The sequence below is a fragment of the Acanthochromis polyacanthus genome, chromosome 2 (assembly GCF_021347895.1).
Source record: "Acanthochromis polyacanthus isolate Apoly-LR-REF ecotype Palm Island chromosome 2, KAUST_Apoly_ChrSc, whole genome shotgun sequence".
NCBI lineage: Eukaryota > Metazoa > Chordata > Actinopteri > Pomacentridae > Acanthochromis > Acanthochromis polyacanthus.
In genome coordinates, this window is record NC_067114.1 from 34,920,655 (window position 1) to 34,932,163 (window position 11,509).

The following is an 11,509-nucleotide window of genomic DNA, read 5'->3' on the forward strand; positions in this document are numbered from 1 at the left end:
GTTTATATAGATCAATTTCCAAATTTTAAAAAACTCATTGATGAGACTGTTAAAAAATTGTCTAAAATTGTAGGACTGTTTTTCAAAGTAGGACAACTGCTACCACTTAAAGCCCACCTGACATTGTACAGATCTCTGTTTGAGCCCCATTTGAATTACTGTAATATGATATGGAATAACACGTATACCACTCACACAGCTAAACTTCTGACATTACAGAAGAAAGCCATGCGAGCCATCTCATGGGCAGGGTATAATACTTCAACAAATGCTCTTTTTCATAGACATGGTCTTCTAAAACTTCCTGAATTAAATTTTTATCATAATGCTTGTACAATGTTTAACGTTGTTAACAGGTTAAATATTAGACTGTGTGAACTCATTCCACTACAGACACCTTCTCATCAACATCAAACTAGAAATAAGTCGTCTTTAAAAGGGAAATATAGGAATTTAAAAGGTACTAGCTTTAGTATATGCTGTAAAGGTCCTGTTAGAAGAATTATGTTTAGAATACTTACAGTACTTACAGCCATGGCCATAAGTTTGGAAACAAGTACCATGACGCTTGTGAATCTTAGAAAATACCACAAAATTGTCACTTACAATATACAGCCATGGCCATAAGTTTGGACACAGCATGACTTATGTCTGTTTTGATGTCTATTACAGAACATAAGTATATTGTAAGTGACAATTTTGTGGTATTTTCTAAGATTCACAAGCGTCATGGTACTTGTGTCCAAACTTATGGCCATGGCTGTATGTTAGAAGAAATATATTTAGGATACTTAGAACAGAATACTTGCTTTTAGATTATCATTAATTTATCATTGAGTGACTGTGAAACATATGTGCCTTTTGAACCATGACTCTGTATGTATTTTAAACCATGATTCTACCTGTGCTTTGTACTCTATGGCAGAGACATGTAGCCACAGTACATACCAAGAGGCGACCAGAACTAGGCCTTCTAGATAACAAGGCAAGCAGACGCAAATACCACGTCTGCCTCTGAAGGTCTTTCTGTTTTTTTTTTTTTTTTTTTTTTGAAGGTCTTTCTGTTAATATCTTACTGCTTGTGAAGAAGGTTTTTTCCATTGTCATCTCATGCTGAGTCATGGTACCACCCATGGTACCACCCTTGATGTTACATTCCTGTCTGAAACAAATAAAAAGACGCAGGGGAGACACAGGCTCTTTGGAGTTGGGTGGCTGATGCTACAGTGACAGGCTACAGCCGGTTACTCTCCCCTTGCGGCAAGTAAAATACAAAAGCTCGAGTACTGTCTCTCCTTCCTTGTGCTGTCTCTGTGTTTTTTAGGTTTTAAACCCAACAGGTCCACAATTATGGAATGGGCTGGAGAATAACTTAAAATTATCTGCTACATTATCGATATTTAAAAGAAAACTAAAGGCTCAACTTTTAGAGAATTACTTATTTGATTGAACTTGCCGTCCAGTGTTTACAGTGTTTACAAGGATTACATTTTCTCTCTATGCATGAGGTCAGTTTCGTAATGTGCAGGATGTAATTGTTCAGTAATGGAAGTGCTGCATTTTTTCCTAAGGACCACATGAGTAAGAGTGCTGTTTTATGTTGATACATGTACTATTGTTCTCTTGCAGACCTATGAGCTCAGAAGGATTCATTGCTATTATATCTAGCAGCATTTTTCACAGTGCTTCACAAGTAATTACTTTGATTTTCGGTGCAATATTTTTATACAAGATAACATCACATCACATTTCCTTTCAGTGACTTTTCAGAGTTTATTTCAAAAATTTCAAAATTCAGAGTCTACAGAAATCCTGTCATGCGGAAAGAGAAATGTCTCCTTGTAACTAAGTTTCTTTACTTTTTAATGGTTTAAGTTAATGGCAAATTTGTTTGGTTGAAGACTTGGCATTCTGTCTACCGTTCAACCATTTTTCGTACAGGCGAAAGCAATTTTCTCTCTCAAATACTGGTGCAGATAAAGTGCCAAGATAGCTGAGAACCATTAGTGCACTATAAGCCCAGCCCTCATTTTCCAGCTGCTGAGAGCTGCAGTCATTGGTAACTCGTTTTGTCATTCTAAAGTGGCATTTAACACATACTGACCTTTTCAAATGTGCCAACACACTTAGGAACTTCTATTTTGAATTCTGGGCCAAGCTACAGCTGGAAATGGTAAAAGTACATTACTGTTTGAAATAAATCAATATTGGGGCTGCACAAATTAGTTCCTATCGCGAACAAAAGACAAGACATTTTACTTCTGCAGCTGTCATTTAAATCTGTCAGTCTTTGCTGTGACTTGAGAGAGGAGGATCCTGGTATGGCATGCAGGAAAAAGGACAAATTCATAAATATGTGTGTACATCACAATAAGTAATTGAATCTTCTTCTTTTCCTTTTGGCTTTTCCCGTCAGGGGTCGCCACAGCGAATCAATCGCCTCCATCTAACCCTGTTTGCTGCATCCTCTTCTCTCACACAAACTACCTTCATGTCCTCTTTAACCACATCCATAAACCTCCTCTGTGGTTTTCCTCTAGGCCTCCTGCCTGGCAGTGGGAAACTCAGCATCCTTCTACCAATATTTTCACTCTCTCTCCTCTGGACATGTCCGAACCATCTCAGTCTGGTCTCTCTGACTTTATCTCCAAAGCCTCTAACATGTGCTGTCCCTCTGATGTACTCATTCCTGATCCTATCCATCCTGGTCACTCCCAAAGAGAACCTCAGCATCTTCAGTTCTGCTACCTCCAGCTCTGCCTCCTGTCTTTTCCTCAGGGACACTGTCTCCAGACCAAACAACATGGCTGGTCTCACCACAGTTTTGTAAACCTTTCCTTTCATTTTAGCTGAAACTCTTCTATCACACATCACACCTGACACTTTTCTCCAGCCGTTCCAGCCTGCCTGTACACGCTTCTTCACCTCTTTTCCACACTCTCCATTGCTCTGTACCGTTGACCCTAAGTACTTAAAATCCTCCACCTTCTTGATCTCTTCTCCCTGTAACCTCACTCTTCCACTTGGGTCCCTCTCATTCACACACAGATACTCCGTCTTGCTGCGGCTAACCTTCATTCCTCTCCTTTCCGGGGCAAACCTCCACGCCTCTAGCTTCTCCTCCACCTGTTCCCTGCTCTCACCACAGATCACAATGTCATCTGCAAACATCATAGTCCATGGAGACTCCTGTCTAACCTCGTCTGTCATCCTGTCCATTTTTTGGTTATATCGCGATACACGATATATATCTTTTTTTTTTTTAATTTCTCCTGTAAATCCCTATATAAATGTTAAATTCAACCTTTTCATGCATAAACAACATCAGTATGATCATTCTTTTATTCTATTCTATTCTAAATTTGCATGCAAAAAGGGGAACGTCACGTTCAGATTAAGGTTCTCAAACCTTTTATTCCATCTTGTGCACTCACAAGTTTTTAACAAATAAAGTTTTTAACAAATAAAAATAAATAATGACATGATAACCTCTCTACTGTGGCCAAATTCTCAAAGACAGAGCTTAAAGCAAAAACAAAGTGCATTCAACAGGAATCCCTGAGAGACATTTCAAAATTATATAAATTAAAGTGCACTTTTTCTGCTTGATCAACAGATCATTATAAAAAGTAAAATAAAACTACCATTAAGCCACAGATATAGACAAAAGTCCAGATTTTGACAGTAAACTACTCTGAACAGTAACTGTGACATCACAGGTTGAGTGGGAACATGTATGTGACATGTTGTTTGAAACAACCAATCAGTAGAAACAGTTGTCTACAGGTTTTGTGCCAAATACACAAGTCTGTCAACAGCTTCTGGCTTGAGCGATGCCCGATGATGTGACCACATTCTCGCTGGTGCTAAATACCCTTTCTGATGGGGAACTAGTGGCGGGCACACACAGATACTTTTTTGCCAGATTTTTCAGATTTGGGAACATTTCCTCATGTTCCTTCCACCACTGCAGGGGATTTGATTCACTGTCAGCACAAACAGACTGCAAGTAGGTAGACAACTCTGTTTTCATCAGCTCCCTGAGTGATGGAGTGGCTGTGACAGAGGATGTTGCCTTTTTGATAAAACTTCCAAGAGTTTTCTTTTTTGGTGGCTCTGTTCCTGAGACTGTTGGTGCATCATGAGGCTGTGCAGCTGACCCTGCTGTCCCCTGGTCAGAGAGCAACACCTCTGTCTCCATCTCCAGTATGGCTCTGCACTTGATTTCCTCAACTTTTTCTGCAGTAATATAAGTTGTTCTGAACCGGGGATCTACTAATGATGCCATGTCTGGCAGGGCTTCGGTGGCAGTGTCAGCAAATTTCTCCCTCAGGTAATCCAGGATGGAGCGTCTGATGGACTGGGTCAGAGGAGTGTCTTCTTCCTGTACTGCCAAAATGCTGGAGTGGAAGAGATGAAGCACAGGCTTGACACAGGAAACTGTGATGTAGTCCTCACCCGACAGAGCATCAGTGAATTCAACGAGTGGCTTTAGCGCTCTGTGCACTGACTCAAGGACTTCCAGGTCTTGCCAGGTCAGAACGAGATGCCGTGTTTTCTTGTCTGAGGCCAAGACCTTAGAAATAGCCTGCTGCTGCTCCAGCACCCGCTCAATCATCTTGTGGTGGGATCCCCACGTGGTAGGAGACTTGCTGATCAGTTGGTGTACAGGGATATTTAGCTGTTTCTGCAATGTGGCCAGCTCTCTCCTCCTCTTCCAACTGAATGAGAAGCTGCTCACAATCTTCTTGCAAACAGCAACAGCACACTCAATACGAGAGTCTTTCAAGCCTCTCTCTGAAAAATTAAAATAAATATTCAAATGTTATACTAGTATTTCATAAAGAAATTCTTCAATCCAGTCACTTAGCTTAGCATTCACCATAAGTTTGCTTCTACAGATCTCAAGCAGATTTCTAATCTATTTTAATCAAATACTTTAATAGCAATATATTCTTTACACATCTTACATTCTTAATTAATGCAGTATGTGGACACAAATTCTAATTACATGAAAAAACTCATTAAATGTTCTGTTTTTAACTGCATGAGTAAATCATTAAAAGCATTGTTATACCCCAACTGCTGAAAAATCATAGCCTAGCCATGCTACACCCATGTTTCTGATGGCACAAGGGTCTAGGGAAGCTCGACAGGGAGGGAGGCGGGCTAAAAGGTTGTCTATCAAATCCCTCTGCAGCAATTGGGTAGGTATACAACCAATCAACGCAACGAATAGGCTGACGTAGTTCCGAGAGCACTGGCGGATTGTGGCTAAGTCCCGTTAGCTTCCCAACCAGCGGAGCCATGGAGCCAACTGGTATATTAAGGATTTGCCATATCCCGTCGTCATAAGTCCAAATACGTCTTTCTTCTCAATGAAACACTTAAGTGCCGTCCTTTGTTTATCTTTCAAGTTGAATTTTAGCTTCAAATCTTTAAGGGCTGTGGCCAAAGCCGAGTCGAAAGATAACTGTTTATTGTGCGCCGGTTGTTTCTGTCAGAATCGTCACGCCTCTGTTGTCACTTCGTTACGCCCGCCTTCTGACTCTACACTTCATGGTGATTGGTCCGGCCAGTTTTAGGAGAATCCAGCCTCGAGACTTATGGAGGGTAACTAGACCCTCCCTGGCAGAGAATTAAATTCGTTGCCGTGGGTGGTCTAGCGCAGCTAGGCTAGAAAAATCATACAAATACTCACAAAATTAAAAACTGCATGCATATCAGCGTAAATCATCAACATACTCAGTTATACTGTAACTGCCACAAAATCTCAGTTTAGCCCTGAATGAAAATGAAATAATCATGAAACACTTAGTTTTTAACTACATGAAAAAATAATGAAATTCTCAGTTTTTAATTGCATGTTACAAATCATCCATCCATTCTCTATACACCGCTTTATCCTCATTAGGGTCGTGGGGGGTGCTGGAGCTTATCCCAGCTGACTCGGGCGAAGGCAGGGGACACCCTGGACAGGTCGCCAGTCTGTCGCAGGGCTATGTTACAAATTATGAAATGCTATACTTTGTTTATCGAAAGTGATTGCTACTTTCCTGTGATTAGAGGAAGGCAGACCTACACAAATACTCACCAATCTCAAGGTGCAGCCGGTGGCCAAAACACTGCAGTCTTGTCCATTTATTCAGGCTCACAGCTTTTTTATATTGGTCCCGTTATCTGTGGTGATGCACACTTGACGAGTTTTTAACAAGTTCCATGACAAGAGAGCTTCTTGTAGCCCCTGTGCAATGAGCTCTCCTGTATGATCATCGGGGAAAAAGCTTGTTTGAAGGCACGAACTTTGCAACTCCCAGTTGTTGATATAATGCACTGTTAAACTGAGATAAGGCTCACAGTTTCTGCTGGACCATAGATCCGTAGTTGTGGAGAAGTAGGTCACATTTGTCAGCTGGTAGGACACATTTGCTCTTACCGATGTGTATAACTCAGGCAGCGCCTTTTCTGCAAAAAAATTGCGACCGGGCAAAACATATTTCGGGTCAAGTGTCATGATGAGATTTCTGAATCCTGACTTTTCCACCATGCTAACCGGAGCCATGTCTTTGGCGATGTATTTTGTCATTGCGTTCGTGATGTCTGTCCATCTCGGACTTTTTTTGTCATAAGGGACTGAATTTGCAAACGACGCTGCCAGAGTCATTTGCTTTGCTGCTGATGCCTTTGACTTTTCATGTTGTGATGGAGATGTGATTGTGCGGAGCTTGAGGCATTCTTCATTTTGTAGCGGATGGCATTTCAGGTGGTGAAACAAATTCGTGGTGCTGCTACCTTTGGTGGCAACGGTTTTGCGGCATATTTTGCAAATAACCGTACCGAACCTTTGTTTAGCGTCTTCCTGGTGGAACCCAAACCACTGCCAGATGATAGAGCCAGTGTTGTTCTTCCTCGGAACCAAGTCCTCTTTCTCCATCGTGAATTAACATCGACAAACTTTTAAACTAGCTTGGACTCCCTCGCTGTTTTTCTTTCCGTTCCCTCCTCACTTGACACAAAAGTACCCATGCGCATTGGGGAATTTCCTGGGTGGGTGGGGCGTCTGATGCCTGGTGTCAGAGAGGAGACCTCGGTGGGAGTGAAAGTAATAAACTCCGAAGAGAATTGCATGCCAACGGCTGAAAAAATTTACATGACAATTTATACTCGATGTTTGCGATATACTCATTTTATACATCTTACGTCGAGCAAGCCGCGATGTATCGAGTATATTCGCTATATCGCCCACCCCTGGGCTACCTGGTTGATCCTGCCAGTAGCATATGCTTGTCTCAAAGATTAAGCCATGCAAGTCTAAGTACACACGGCTGGTAACAGTGAAACTGCGAATGGCTCATTAAAACAAATCGGATGAACATCGGTGCTGCATCGTGCATATATTATGTATGCATGATGCGGCGCGGATGTCCGTATGTGTTCCGCACTCCAGTTGGACGGTGATTTCTGTTGCATTGCGCACCCACTTCCGTTTTTGATGACGTATCGTGCTCAGATGATTCGTCGACGCGTCGTTAATTGCAGCCCTAGTGTTGGAATGGCATTAGATCCTTTCTGGACGGGTTGGGAGACGCTAAGCCTCTTCTGGGCTCCTGGGGAGTTGCTGCGCCTTCTTGAGGCTGCCGAGGAGGAGCTAGGCGCCACGCCTTTTCAAGGATTCAGGGGAGGCGGTTTGCCTCACCAAAGCTGCGGGGGGAGGCGTTTTGCCTCACCAAAGCTGCGGGGGAGGTGTTTTGCCTCACCAAAGCTGCGGGGGAGGCGTTTTGCCTCACCAAAGCTGCGGGGGAGGTGTTTCGTCTCACCAAAGCTGCGGGGAAGGCGTTTCGCTTCACCAAAGCTGCGGGGAAGGCGTTTCGCTTCACCAAAGCTGCGGGGAAGGCGTTTTGCCTCACCAAAGCCGCAGGGGAAGCGGGACGCTTTGACAAGGACACGGAGGAGGCGAGATGCCTCGACAAGGACACGGAGGAGGCGGGACGCCTCAGCAGGGACACGGAGGAGGCGGGACGCCTCGACAAGGACATGGAGGAGGCGGGACGCCTCCTTAAGGCTGCAGAGGAGGCGGGATGCCTCCTTAAGCCTGCAAATGGAGCTTTTCGGGGGTCTCGGGGAAAGCTTTTAGCTCCTTCAAGGCTGCAAGGGGAGCATTTTGCTCTCTAGACGCTGCAGAGGGAACTCTTTGCTCTTTAGATGCTGCAGAGGGAGCTTTTGGCTCATTAGACGTGGCAGGGGTAGCCTTTTGCTCTCTTATCGCTGCAGGGGGAGCTTCTAGCTCCTTTAAAGCTGCAGAGGAAGCTTTTGGCTTCCTCAAAGCTACAGGGGAAGCCTTTTGCTTCCTTAAGGCTGCAGAGGAGGCTGGGAGCCTCAACACTGCAGGGTCCACAAGGACTGAAGACCGGGCGATGGCCCCCACATGGACTGAAGACGGGGCGACAGCCCCCACACAGACTGAAGACAGGGCGACAGCCCCCACAGGAACCGAAGACGGGGCGATGGCCCCCACAGGAACCGAAGACGGGGCGACGGGCCCCACAGGAACCAAGGGGAACTTTTTCTTTGGGAACCAAGTTGTCCCCTGGATGGTAGCTGTATTGCCCATTGAGTTCCCTCAAAGGGAGCGTATTTGTCATATTCTGCCATGATATGAGAGGTCCTATACGTCCACACTGCACTGAAACAACTACACTGATTCAAAGGAGGATTGTGCCTGCAGGGTTCAATTTTGGCTGGCTCATTCTGTCATGATCTCGGCAGGTGAACCCAAGCAGCAGGCACAGACTAGCAGGTGAATTAATAATGGTTTAATGAATATAAATAAAAACAGAAGACTTTCAATCAGTGAAGCAGAGGGGAATAACAGAATGGGGAAAACCAAAACTGAACTAAACTAAGGGCGGACCACAAGGCTGAGGAAAAAACTAAACATAAACTAAACTCACAGGGAAGGTGATTCATTGAAAGTCCAGGGTACAGGAGACGAGGTGGGGAGCAGAGCTGGGGGAGCCGGTGGTGGGGGCGTAGCGATGGCTGGAGGTCAGACAGTCCGGGAGCCGACAGAGGAGGGAAGATGGAGCCAGGGGGCGTAATCGAATGTGGGGGCTGAGTCCTGGTAACGGCGTGCGTGTGGTGGAGAGTGGCGTGTCTCTGCATGAAGCAATGAGCCAGCAGTCCATTGAGTGGAGAGCCAGGCTTAAATGCTGCGCTGATTGCAACTCACGCCAGCTGTGTTGGAAGCGCAGCCGCTCATCATTAATGAGACGAGCCCGAGCACAGGAGCAAGAGGGGGCGTGACAAAAACAGAGGAAAAAATTTGGAATAGTCGTTATTTATCAGTTATTATGTAATGATTTTACTGGTCCATTTGAGATCAATTTGGGCTGAACGTGACCCCTGAACTAAAAGGAGTTCGACACCCCTGTTTTAGGGATACAAATGGGATCAGCTGCAGCACCTCTTGGTATGAGGCACCAGCACAGGTAACACTGATAATACATGTAACACACACATGGATGGTGTGAACTAAACTACAATACATACAAGGCATACATGGATGGTGTGAACTAAACTACAATACATACAAGGCATACATGGATGGTGTGAACTAAACTACAAAATCTGATGAGAGAAAAAGCTACACGGAGAGGTAGAGAGCAAGCAATCAGTAACCTGGGATAAATGAATCTCTAAAGGCGTGGACTGAAATGACTAAACATGTCACGTCAAAGGAAGTATATGCCAAAGCTTTTCTATCGTCCTTTATGTGTACTTAACAGTTAGAGGTATGCATGGGATGCAGATGCACCACACCAGTGTGAGAAGGGATTTACATATAATATGGTTTAGCACTGCTTAGCTGGAACAATGTTACAATAAAAAAAACAAAAAAAGATTACATTAAAGCTCAGTGAACTGATATTTCTTTATATTTCAGATTGCCATACTCTGAGTTAAATAAAGGTTTTACTTTTTTACGGTGAAAGACATTAAATAACTGCTGACTACAGTATTTTTAAATCAGTCGTTTCATGCTGTGCTTTTTACTTTTTCTGCCTCATTAAAACAGTTTGTTTTCATTCAAAATAATGTTGGTAATGATATAAAATTAGGATATTATTTGATGATGTGGTGGTACACTGTGTTTACATGGGAAAATCTAGATTAAAACTAAACGAGGTTTTAAAATAAAATCAGGGAATTTACAGGATAAAAATGAAATTGTGTCAAGATGAAATAAGATCATAAAACACTGAAATAAACAAAACTGACAATATTCGATAGATGCAACAAAAATTGTGCATTGTTTTATTAAGGAAGTGACTTCATTGACTCTGCAGACCTTTGAACATTGAGGCTGACTGAAGCTCCACTCTGTTAGCTTCACATGAGTCCATGAAGTGATTTAAATGTTATCAGAAACCTGTTGAAAACAACTCAACTCTAAAACTGACTGGAACTCAGTTACAAAAAACAAACACTGAGGTCATATTATCTTGTCTCTTCAAATTTGTTAAAAGCTCAGGACTTAAATGAAGTCTGTACCTACCTCTGCTCTGATTCATTTCATTTTGTAGCCCGCTGCTCTGATGAGGCAGGTGGTGTTTTCTCTGAACAGCAGAGTCAAGCTAATGTTCGTTTTGTAGTGAAAAGGTTGACTTAGCATGGGACTCATTTCTGGCCAAATCAAAGTAAAATTACCGCTATTGATTATCTTTGTCATCTGGGTCAATAGATACAATATTGTAATAATACGCTTGGATGGTGCTTTTTCAAATGCGTGTCTAAGTTTGACGTGTTGCTGGATGCGTAGTTGAGGACCGCTTCACAGTGTCGGCATTCGGCTTTTGTCTTGCCCACTTGTTTTTCTACTTTTTCGTACTTCACTGGGAAACCGAAGTGATCCCAAATGGGTGATTTTAATGATGCCGGAGCGTCTTCCAGCTCTAGCTTCTTCTTCTTGTTGCTCGCATTAGCCATGAAGTGCCGGTGTTGTGCCGAGTTGTGCCTGCCAGTCGAGATCTGCATGCAGGTCCAAACTTTCATATAGCATCTTTTCATTATCAAAAAGTACTGTGCCGTAGAAAACAGTTTGTCGTCTCATAGTTTCCATTTTAGCAGAGAGGGCGCGCTCCCACGACCTGCATGTATATCTCGGCACAACACCGGCAGGAGAATAAACAATTCCTCCCATCCTGTGGTTCCCTGGAAACTCCTACTTGTTTTTAGTTCCGCAATACTGCACGACTGTGAGCGGGAAAACATCCACCGCAGCTGTGGGCACTACGAAGTTTTAGGTTTCACAATTCAAACAATTCTGTACATTCTTAATAGTCTTAAAATTTTCGTACCGCGGTACACCTCTGTACCGAACCATACGGGCCTGTACTGAACGGTTCGGTACCAATACGTGTACTGTAGCATGAACCACTCTTGACTTGACTCTTTCTTTCTCTTTTTTGGAACATGCTGAACTTCTCCAAGCTTGACATGATTCACAGCT